Consider the following 12,108-nt stretch of genomic DNA (forward strand, 5'->3'; position numbering starts at 1 on the left):
TGAACGTGTATATCATGCAAGTATATAGAGAGACATGTGTGTCTTGTTTAAGACACAATAATACCAATTAACAAATTATTGAGAATTTGGTGGTTGGTAGTGGGAAATTTTCTAAATAGGACTTTTCCTATATTTTTCACTTAGAAATACAGTAATTAAATTTAATAACTTGATTCTATATTAAACAATTAATAAACCTTACAATTTTATACAACTTTCAATTATAGACTACTCAGCAAAAATATATACTCCAGTAACCACCACCTTATAAGTTGCTGGGGGAATTTTTAATAATTATTAAGAAAACTATGGAATAGATCGAAAACGTTAAACCTGAAGATGATCTAAACTGACGAACAAAAATAATTCCATAGAATGGAACACAACATATTTAAATTCAAAAAAACCGACAACGGAGCAACTAATTAAAATGAGAATTAAAGTGTAAAAAATACACAAATGTAAACTAACAAAACACACAACAATTCCAAAGTTATTAGTACACACCAACAAGAGAAGCAGTATTATGCAGACCATATCAACTTGCAGAGAAACCTATCAGATAAATTGGCTTAGTTTTTAGAATAAAAGTAATTGCTGGTTTTCATAAGGGATCCTATAGACCCCAGCTTTATCCTCTTTCTTAATCTCCCCTTTATCAGTTTTTAGAATTTAATTAAGAATTTTTAAAAATTAAGAAAGAGGATAAAGCTGGGGTCTATAGGATCCCTTGTGAAAACCAGCAATTAGGATTAAAACAGGAGTATATACGGGTCACAACGAGAAACCTAAGTGTAAGAGTCAAAGAACACAAATATGATGTAAGGAAAAGTTTGAACGCAACGGTACTGGCCCAGATGGCCCAGGCCGAAGGATCCGTTGTTGGATGGGAAGAGGCGGAAATCGTCAGACAAATATATTCTCCAACTTTAGCAAAGACAGCAGAAAAAATAGAAATATACAAGAGTAGACTCGACAGTAGATATTTCTATTTTTTCTGCTGTCTTTGCTAAAGTTGGAGAATATATTTGTCTGACGATTTCCGCCTCTTCCCATCCAACAACGGATCCTTCGGCCTGGGCCATCTGGGCCAGTACCGTTGCGTTCAAACTTTTCCTTACATCATATTTGTGTTCTTTGACTCTTACACTTAGGTTTCTCGTTGTGACCCGTATATACTCCTGTTTTAATCCTAATTGCTGGTTTTCACAAGGGATCCTATAGACCCCAGCTTTATCCTCTTTCTTAATTTTTAAAAATTCTTAATTAAATTCTAAAAACTGATAAAGGGGAGATTAAGAAAGAGGATAAAGCTGGGGTCTATAGGATCCCTTATGAAAACCAGCAATTACTTTTATTCTAAAAACTAAGCCAATTTATCTGATAGGTTTCTCTGCAAGTTGATATGGTCTGCATAATACTGCTTCTCTTGTTGGTGTGTACTAATAACTTTGGAATTGTTGTGTGTTTGTTAGTTTACATTTGTGTATTTTTTACACTTTAATTCTCATTTTAATTAGTTGCTCCGTTGTCGGTTTTTTTGAATTTAAATATGTTGTGTTCCATTCTATGGAATTATTTTTGTTCGTCAGTTTAAACCTGAAGATGATCTATGGAATAGATCGAAAACGTTAGTTTTCTTAATTAAAAATTCCCCCAGCAACTTATAAGGTTGTGGTTACTGGAGTATAGACTACTGCAAAAGTTGATTTGTAGAATTTAAGTACTTTATAATTGATACCACAGGTATCTTTGTTCTTACTTTACATGTTGTATTTCTATTACATTTTCAAAGAATACCACAATTGATATACATACTGTACAATAACTAAATGAAATTAAACTAGAAATGTCCGGAAAGTAATTTAAGTCCATTTGAAATGCAACTAAAAAAAAAAAAAAAATCTCACAATTCTAAAGGTGTTTTGAGCTTTGTTTCGAATTTACGACCCGAGAATGGGTAATTAAATTAACCGACATGTTCGTTTTTAAAACATTTGCTAAACATAAATGGTTTCATTTCGTAGTTTTGGTAAATGTGAAGCGTGTCTAAACACTAACAATTATTTTTTATTTCACTGCCGATTTTTTGTTCACGTTCATTCATTCATTTACGCTGCGAGATAACTATTATTCAACAATACTAAATAGAAATGATCATTTCATAGCACGGCTAATACTACGAACACTACAAAAACTGAACACTAGTGAACACTAATGACGATTAAAATTCATAAACATCGAATGCGAAATATTAAATTATAAATTACACGAGAATGAATGAAAATATTCATTGATTGCATTTTCATAAGATAATTGAACGTATTTAAAAAAATTTTTTTAAAACAATTTTAAAATGATTATTTGTAAAATAAGTACGGAGTAAATGTTCTAAAAATTCGAATTATAAGACGAAATAAAATTTACCTGATATTTTTTCTTTTGATGTATCAGAAATAAATTGTACTTTGTTATTTAACGCGTACAAAAATATTCTTACACGAACACAATCCGACGGAAATTGTGACAAATAAAAATACAGCGATTCTCAAACATATAAGAAGTTTCTAATTTCGTCCTCCAGAGGGATGTAAAATTTTAAAACTATATAATTAATTATACTGTATAATGGCCTATATATACCCATAATTGGAGAAAATAAATTAAATAAAATTCTCTAATATTCTTAATATTTTACTATTTGATTTTATTTGAAATTATGTGTTTGAGTTTTACCATATTTTAGTGTTTTAAGATATTACAGGTATTTATATTTAAATGGCGTAATTATGTTTAAACGTATTAAAAAGTATATACTATATATTAATAAATCATATTTGTTAATATTTATTATTATTTTTAATTCGTAGATTAATAAGAATTCGAGTGAAAACATAATAGATATCCGAACTCTGGCTTTTGAATAAAAGACACGATCAAGCGCATTTCTGAATGCGGCGTCTTACGTATGTATGTGTTATTTTTTACTATTGTATATAACATATTTCTTAGCTTGAACGTACGAAATATTTGTTTATGATTTTAAAAATTAAATACTATAAAATTATATATATATTTAAATTTATTATTGTCAAAACATATCTTCACTGAAAACGTTGTTTATTTTTTTTTAATAAAATGAGTTGATGCAAATACCATGTTTTTTTAAAGCATTAGCCTGTTGTTCTAAGAGACCCGGAATCGAATCCGACAGTCAAAAATTTCCAGTAATTGTTCGAGGATGGTCTATTTCGGATGTATTGTGTGAGAACTCGGACTAGTGCAAATTATTAAGAACCAGATTTAATTTTATAAATTTTGTTTTATCAAAAACATAAAGGAGAAAAATTCCATGTTATAGATACAATAGAGGAACTTCATAACTTTTTCCTACGGATAACACTTCCTCCGAGAGTGACACAGTTTCAGAATAACTACTCATCGAGGAAAATAGAGATAAAATCGAGATTGGAGCAACCGACAACTTCACCAACAATGGGCATCAGAGTGGTAGGGGAGGACCCTGAATAAAAGGTAAGAGTACAAATGACGACAGACAGTTCTCCTCATCTCCTGTCAAAATTTGTGTGTATGTGTGTGTATCCTCGTCGTCTCCACCGCTAATCTTCTCGAACTCCCGTCATTTTCACCTGACCTTAGCGTCTCCAAACTTACGAACAATCGATCGATTGTTCGTAAGTTCGGAAACCCCTTGTGAATATTACTTTTACGGCCTCTTGGATTCAAGAACCACCATATCAAGCGGGAGACTCTCCTTCTTTCCTACCGAACGTCCAAAAGCCAACCCCTCACCGATCCGGGTATTTACTGACATGCGTCTGAATTTGTAAATGTTCTCTTTGTCCGACGTGAATAGACTTTTCTATTTATGTTACGCTCTCGTAAATTAGTTATAACCTTAACGAATAAATTGTTATTCATTGACGTTTAAATAAGTAGTGGAGTGCATTATTTCCGACGTTATGTCTCTCGACTCCCTCCTCCTACCGTTCTTATAGGATGCATTCTTTTATTCCTCCGCGTAACTCATCGCGAGCGACATCCGTTTAAAAATTCCTGCGGAACACATTTCTAAATTCCGGTCAGAGTTCGCGCCATCAAACGGCAAAAACAATGGAAAGCAACATGGTGTCCTCCATGCTCAAATAGTTTCAAGGGTTCATTATGTGGTTTTATGAATGAAAATTTAGAAGTTGTGAAAGCGCAAATTAGTGCACGGGTGATGTGTCTTCTCGATTTTTTTTGAATAATAGCCGGCATTCTAATTTTTTTTTTTTTCGTGGCTACTTTGAATGCTCTGTCGGCAAGATAATCCATTTTATGGTTAAATGTTACAATTAAGATACTACTTTTGTCTTTAAAAACGAATATTTTAAAATCACAAATCCTTCTATTACGGTACTATCGATATTACGGGTGCCGCCATCTTTCTTTCTTTCACCGTCGTTCCTAAATGCCTACAAACAACAACACAGTGCCGTAACTAGGCAGGTGCAACAGGTGCACCCGCACAGCGCACACTTGGAAGGGAGGCCCAAAATGCATGTATTTATTTTATTAATTTCCCAAACCTAATTAGTTAAGGGGCCTAAATGCAAATTCTTGCACAGGGCACAGGAATGGCTAGTTATGGCACTGCAGCAGCGCACTTCTGTAGTAGCGGAGACGCAGAGCGACCGCTATTAACGAACTTACCCTGGGGTAAGATGGGTAAGATTGTAACGGCCCTCCATAAACAAAACAAAACAAAAGATCACCAACTGCCATATTGCAAGTGTGATGAAATATACGATGAGCACAAAGATCTTTAATTGATGGTCTTAGGTAAGAGTTAGCAATATTGAAATACGATGTCGGGCCCCGTCCCTCACCACCCGGTCGCCCCATTGTGGGCCTGGCCGAACCCATAATGGGCCTACTAAAAGAGGCCCTCTTAGTGCCCACAGGGCGGAAAGAGTTAAAAAAAATATATATATTGAAATACGAGCGGCCAGATGGCCGAGCGGTCAAGGTTAGCAGCCTACCGCCCTGGGGGACCCGGGATCGAATTCGGACGGGTCGAGAAATCCCCAGGAATTTTTCGGGGGGTGGTCCGTCCGGATATGTCGGTCCCCGTCCCTCACCACCCGGCCGCCCCATTGTGGGCCTGGCCGAACCCATAATGGGCTTGCTATAAGAGGCCCTCTTAGTGCCCACTGGGCGGAAAGAGTTACAAAAAAAAAAAAAAAAAAAAAAAAAAAAAAATATTGAAATACGAACGAGATTTGTGCGCAGATAACTTCTTACCATAATAAATTTACAGAGATTTAACATAAAAATTCATCACAAAGCGATTATTGATGCGAATGTGTAAAATTCCATTTAATCCATGCAGTTTGTGATTACCAGAGCCCCTTCGGCCGCCAATTTAAAGTCTTTTAATTTTTAAAATTGGCGTTTCCACTTCCCGGGACGATGACCCAGAGGTTGGATTTGTGGGAAGCGAGTGTTCGGGTTGTTTCATTGTGTGGAATTACGCAAAACGAGGCGCTTGACGTGTAAGTGCGTGAGTGCGAGGATTCGAGTAAAGGTTAAACGGTGTATATCTTCGTGTACAGTGATGTTATGTCCGTGCGTGTGTGTGTGTGTGTCTGTGTGTTCGAAGAACATCTTCGGCATGTCTGAAAACAGAAAATCAGTAAATTACGATACGAGAATAAGATGTGTTGAAAATGAAATGAAAGAGTTCTTACCAACGGAGATTTCGGCAAATATTCACTTGTACGATAAATAGCAAATTGGTCCTCTTCCTGGTAAAGTTGAGGAGGGACATTCTTCTCCCTCCCAAATGTTCCTACAAAACACAAAGACAGTGAGAAAACGAGAAGTTGATTCATTTATTATCCAAGGTCAAAATTATTACGTTTATCAGATAGTCTTTCTTCCCGAACAGTGTCATGAGGAGAGCGAAGGACCTGACCTAGCCTATCCTAGCCTAGCCTAACCTAACCTAACCTTAACCGGAAGCTCAATCCTCGTAGCAGCTGTTTGGGAAGAAAGGTCGGCCGAATGTCGCGTTCGGTGAGTAAACGTGTCACGTCCGGGTGGTCACAATCGAGAGTCAAATCCGTTGTCGTCTGTCGAGTGTCACGTTCGGGAGACAAGTCCGTGGGCCACGTCCGGGAAAAGGTGTCGAGTCCGGGTGAAAAGTGTCTAATCCGGTAATGATTAAATAGAAAAAAAAAACCTCTTGCCTTCTTACATCAGAGGTTAGTAAATTAAATTTAAGGTTTTAGTTTAAATGTTAGTATGACAAGAGGGAAAAAAAATTAAAAAACTTCTTGCTTCTTATCCTACGTTAGTAAATTGAAACTAAAACCTTAAATTGAAATGATACTTCAGAAATAGCAAAGGAAAAAGTCGTTCACATCTCTTGCGAAGCGACGCTTTTTCCTTTGCATCCTTGCCCACACCGAACGAGAGAATCCCAATCGTTGAAAAAGGGAGGAATGATCGAAACTTCCTCTCCTCCCAGTGCGGCAAAGATGATGGCGTCAACATGGAGACATTTCACTTTTCGGAACAAGTCCAAACAGCGAAATGCCTCCTCTCCGTTCAACGCGGAACAGAGAATGCTGTCGACACCTTCTATTCCTGAAGTCGATCCCGTGAAGAAAAAACCCCTTCCGCAATTGATGGAAGAGAGTTCCTCTCCCCGCTCAAAAGGGGAAAAGGCCCTCTCTTCATCTATTGCGGAAGGAGAACGCACTTCACACTTCTTCATCTTCTTGGGCCGCAGCCACCGCCAAAACCGCCAGTCCTTCATTCTGTAAAGAAACAAAATATATATATATATATTAATGGGATTCGGATATACTTAACTCAGAAAAGGTTCAAGATTATATTCACGACGAATTGGAATTCGGATAGCTCGCATTAGATTCTACCGGAAATTGCAACTGTATTTGCAGTAGAGACGACCGACCCGAAGAAACTCTCTTACGTGTAATTTCTATTTGTACGACAGAGAATTAAAGACACGCCGCATGCGAAAAAGGCACTCGAGCCGAAGTCGTAACAAGCGTTTCGTTCTAGAGCAATTTACCCTAACGTGTACGTTACATAAACGCAACGACAGCATTTAAAAGAGTTTCTTGCAAAGAAATTGCGAACGAGTCGACCAAAACACAAGACAAACGTACGAAGAAGCGAAACCCGCCCACATCCCAACTCGCCATTCGCGGACACGAACGTTTAACTGGCACAAAGCATTGGCAGATCGACTGCACTCAGAAAAGACCACCTCGTGGAAAGAGACAAAGAGCCTAAGAAAAAGAATTCTTTGTGTCCAGCCTGTATAGATAGATAACTGTTAAGTGTATTAGTATTAGATGTGCTTGCAGACAATTTAATTCTGACAAAATAAGCCATTGAAAAGCGTTGTAAATAGTACATAAATTGCATGGAGAAGTCGGAGGTCAAAGGGCGAAATTTTTGACTTGTCGAAGAAACATCCCATGCTTCGGAATACGGTCTCCGTCCATCAATGTTACCAGAGTATATTTTAGTTAAAATTACGATGGAATTCGTATTTAAAGTTAGTATTAAATAATTTTTAATTGAATTTCTATAAATAATCCTTATTCTTTGACAGTGTTTATAAAATATAAAGGAATTAATTACGGAAATGAGCAAATACTTAATCCGTTTTCGGCGCTTCGGTCGCTTTCGAATGTGGCGGCTCCTTTAAAGGTCGTTTCGGATGGTAATTCACAAGATTCTCGTACAGCGGAGCTCCTCAGGCTTTTCTTTGCGGTTCTCAGCCCAATGGCCGAATTTGAAGCACCGCTCCTGGATGGCGCTCCATCCACCACCATCAATCGCATTGAGAAACCCCTCAACGCCGCACTCCAAACGGCGCTGGGCGTGCCCAGGACGACCCCTCTCTTATCACTCTACACAGAGACTGGTTATGTGCCGTTACGGCCAAGGCTACGTCTCAGAACACTCTCCCATGCAGCGGCTCAAATATCGAGGGGCAGCTTTAGCCCACTACACGACCTCTACCACAACGCCTCAAGTCTGGACTTATATTGTTGGCGCCGTCACCAGGAACCTTACGTGTACCGGGTCTTTTCCCGTTACCGTCGGGAAGGCCAACTCATGTCACTCATCTATCGCCAGCGTTGCGTGCCACCAAGCACTGCCAGCGTCCACCCACACATCAGTCTAGACGACTACCCCACTTCGTCCACCGACCTACCAGTCGTCACGAGCGTCCGTTTCCGGGAGACTGTCGCTGCAAAATGGCCAGGCTGGCTCTGTCTAGGCGCGGATGCATCCAAATCCAGTACTCGGACCGCCATTGGCATTGTCTTCTCGAACACAAACAAAACAGAGGCCTGGTCCCTGCACAATTACTGCAGCGTCTTTTTTTTTCTAACTCTTTCCGCCCTGTGGACACTAAGAGGGCCTCTTTTAGTAGGCCCATTATGGGTTCGGCCAGGCCCACAATGGGGCGACCGGGTGGTGAGAGACGGGGCCCGACATATCCGAACGGACCATCCCCCGAAAAATTCCGGGGATTTTTTGACCCGTTCGGATTCGATCCCGGGTCCCCCAGAGCGGTAGGCTGCCACCTTGACCGCTCGGCCATCCGGCCTACTGCAGCGTCTTCGGGGCAGAAGCCCAGGGCATCCTGCGCGCAATCCACATCAGCGCCCCGCTGGCCAAACCCACCGTCATCTTCTCCGACAGCCGCTGGGTCATCCAGGCTATGGCCAACATCTCGTTCTCATCACCACCAACCATCATCGATCTCGCGGCTATTGTCAGCGCCCACACGGTGCCCATCGTCATCGGCTGGACACCGGGCCATACCAACATTCCGATCAACGAGGCGGCCGACAAAGCGGCCCGCCGCGACCCGTTCAGTGGCTCCATCTGGAGACCCCTCACGCCACGCGACCTCAACCGGGCCATGCAGGACACCACCATCGGCACCCTGACGGATTTCTGGTCAGCGGCGCTCCGCAACAAAGGCCGGGACCACCTTCGTCCGTTCGCCCTCCGGAGGTACAGTTGCGCGTCGTTTCGCCACGCAGAGACGCTTTTGGCCCGGCTTCGGACCGAGTCGGCCCCGTTACATGCTTTTCTGTACTCACGGCACCTACACGACTCTCCGGGGTGCCCCCATTGTGGCGCAGCGGAAACAACACTACATTACTGGCTTCATTGCCCCAAATACACTACAGCCCGCAAGGACCTCGGCAACACGATGACCCTTAACATGTCTCTGGTGCGCACGCTGACGCCTATCAACTGGCCGCCGGCCTCCATCACTCCTAGTCAGCACGTGGCAGCGCTGGAGCGCTACATTAGCCTCACTAGTCGTTTCGCTTAGCAACTGGCAACGTCGGTCGGAGAAAGAGCCGCAAAGGCTATAATCTCCATATTAAACTGTGAAAGAAGAAGAAGAAGAAGAAGAAGAAGAATTCACAAGATTTAAACGCAAATACGCCTGCCGATGTCGTCTCTGAAAGTTGGACTAAACGAAACGAAAATAAAATCTTACAGCTAGCTAAATTCTAATTAAAATTTTACTTCGTGTAATGTCGGCGTCCAAAAGTCTTCTTAAAACCACGTTCCGGTAGCAAAGAACTCTGACAAAAGGAAAAAAACACAGCGAAAACAAGAGCACAGAGCGCACACGTCCGTTTGGCAAGCGAAAAACGTGCAAAGTGACGCAAAATCGTGTTGCAACAATACGCGTTTCCATAAAAACGGCAATTGTTGCCGTTTCTATGGAGATTAGAAAGCGCTTAACATATTCGAATGCAATTGACGTAATGGATTCTTTTTGAATTTTAAGGCTAAATATCTGCATTTTTTACGTTTCTATCTCCCGAGTGACGACGGATTGGGATCGAGAGACTCCGTACCACCCTCCGCCTTCAGTTTCTATTATCCACAAGGGTTTGGAAGCAAGATTTTCTATAATCGAATGTCCTTACCTCGCCACCCCCAAAACTTGAACAAATCATTCCTCTCGTTCGTCCAATATTCTCCGATTGACCGACAGCTCAATTTTTACTAAATTTTGTAATATTTTGTTTAACCGACGCCATTTTAAAAGCGGTTACCTGACGTTGGTTATATAAAATACAGTATGCGTGTTATACAGGCCGGATGGCCGAGCGGTCAAGGTGGAAGCCTACCGCTCTGGGGGACCCGGGTTCGAACCCGACGGGTCGAAAAATTCCCAGAAATTTTTCGGGGGGTGGTCCGTCCGGATATGTCGGGCCCCGTCCCTCACCACCCGGTCGCCCCATTGTGGGCCTGGCCGAACCCATAATGGCTTGCAAAAAAGGCCTTCTTAGTGCTCACAGGGCGGAAAGAGTTTTAAAAAAAGTATGCGTGTTATAGTTTAGTTACGTAAACGTTAATTAAAGTGACTTATATATTAAATAAGCAAATTTTATGAGTTTACCTGCCACAAAGAACATATCGTGTACGTATTCTACACCAAGGAATCAAAATATTATAGTTGTTCTTGTACGGAAATGGAGAAAAATGATGGACCTACTGCTCGAAACGAACGATTTAATTTTCTTTTTATATTCAAAAAACCCGGCAACGAGTTTCGCAACTTTCTCGGCTATTGTGAGATTTTATTTAGGAAATAACTTTTGGTTTTTTAACTACGATATAATAAATAGAATCGTGTGTGGCGCCATCTGTTATGTGATTTTGTTATAAAAACAATTTGTGATCTTTCTACCCCGTTTATTAATATTTTATAAAATTCAGGAAATTTCGAAATACTATCGATAGTTTCATGTAGTTGACATGGGGTAAAAAAATCCATTAAAATATTTGATATATTTTAATTTTAATTTTATTCAAATCAAACCGCGCCTGTTGATAATAGGCGCCTTTCTGCCTCCGATAAGGGTTAATATAACAACTAGCGGCCAGTTGAGTCAGTCATCTCCATATTAAATTGTGTGTGAGAGAGAGAGAAAGAGTTCAATCAGTCATCGCTAGTTCCTCCAGGAGTAAAAGTCGTCTCCAGCTCCATAACCCATAAAGTTCGTGCTTTTTTTTCTTTTTTTTAAACTCTTTCCGCCCTGTGGGCACTAAGAGGGCCTCTTTTAGGAGGCCCATTATGGGTTCGGCCAGGCCCACAATGGGGCGACCGGGTGGTGAGGGACGGGGCCCGACATATCCGAACGGACCACCCCCCGAAAAATTCCTGGGGATTATTCGACCCGTTCGGATTCGATCCCGGGTCCCCCAGAGCGGTAGGCTGCCACTTTGGCCGCTCGGCCCTCCGACCGTCAAAGAACAGGGAAATTACCACACCGTATACCACATCCTAAAGTACAAACCTTCTCCCGTGTTCCACCCAGGGCCGGATTTACCAATCCAGGGGCCCTGGGCACAAATTCGGTGGGGGCCCTTTAAGAGTAGGCAAATTTGATGATTTTGAGAATTTACGCAAAATACTGTACTTTCAACTAAATTTCAACTAGGAAGTTGTAAATTTCATTTAAAAATAAGGTTATTGTAAACATACATATATTTTATTGTGTAAAACTAATTATTTTAATTTAATTAAAAAATACCTATGTAAAATTTTTTCCCAAAATTTTCCGATGTTTCATAGGTTTTTTCTTTACCTGTGGCCTTCATGATTAGGCCACACTAGGATGTCGCAGTAATAGGAAAAAAAATTATGTTCAAACATAGTTTTGTGAGGGCCCTGGGCACAGGCCCCAAATGTCCTTATGTAAATCCGGCCCTGGTTCCACCGTCAAAAGAGACTCTCCGGCCTCTGTTTTACCAGCGGATCAATCAACTTCAGGTATTTACATCTACGCGTTATATCATGTAAATTCTCACTCTCTCGCGACCACTTACGTTATATATATATAGGTCAGTTATTTAGACATATTACGATGTATATATCATGTAACCTTTTTCTTTTCAATTAAACGGTTGTTTTGTTGAACCTAGTATCTGAGTGCATTACTTCCGTAGAGCTGTGTCATAGTCCTCCATCCGGAATCCAATCGCAGACGCGACCGCTCGCCTGACCTATTTAAT

General features: G+C 40.7%; 1 protein-coding gene and 1 long non-coding RNA gene across 2 annotated transcripts in view; both read right to left on the bottom strand.

Moving 5' to 3' along the window:
• LOC136975079 (probable ATP-dependent RNA helicase DDX43) overlaps positions 1–2,570 on the bottom strand; it is a 107,969-nt gene extending 105,399 nt beyond the window's left edge. The window contains exon 1 of the mRNA XM_067270077.1: positions 2,428–2,570. The gene's annotated coding sequence lies outside the window, so the exon portion shown is untranslated. The remainder of the gene's footprint in view (positions 1–2,427) is intronic.
• Positions 2,571–5,504: 2,934 nt separating this feature from the next.
• Positions 5,505–6,099, bottom strand: LOC136975087 (uncharacterized). Its single transcript, XR_010880741.1, has 2 exons — positions 5,754–6,099; positions 5,505–5,681 (listed from the first exon to the last, which is right to left on the bottom strand). It is a non-coding gene; the product is annotated as an uncharacterized lncRNA (long non-coding RNA).
• Positions 6,100–12,108: the final 6,009 nt, after the last annotated feature.

Source organism: Centruroides vittatus, unplaced genomic scaffold, assembly GCF_030686945.1.
Source record: "Centruroides vittatus isolate TY-2023 unplaced genomic scaffold, ASM3068694v2 contig_364, whole genome shotgun sequence".
NCBI lineage: Eukaryota > Metazoa > Arthropoda > Arachnida > Scorpiones > Buthidae > Centruroides > Centruroides vittatus.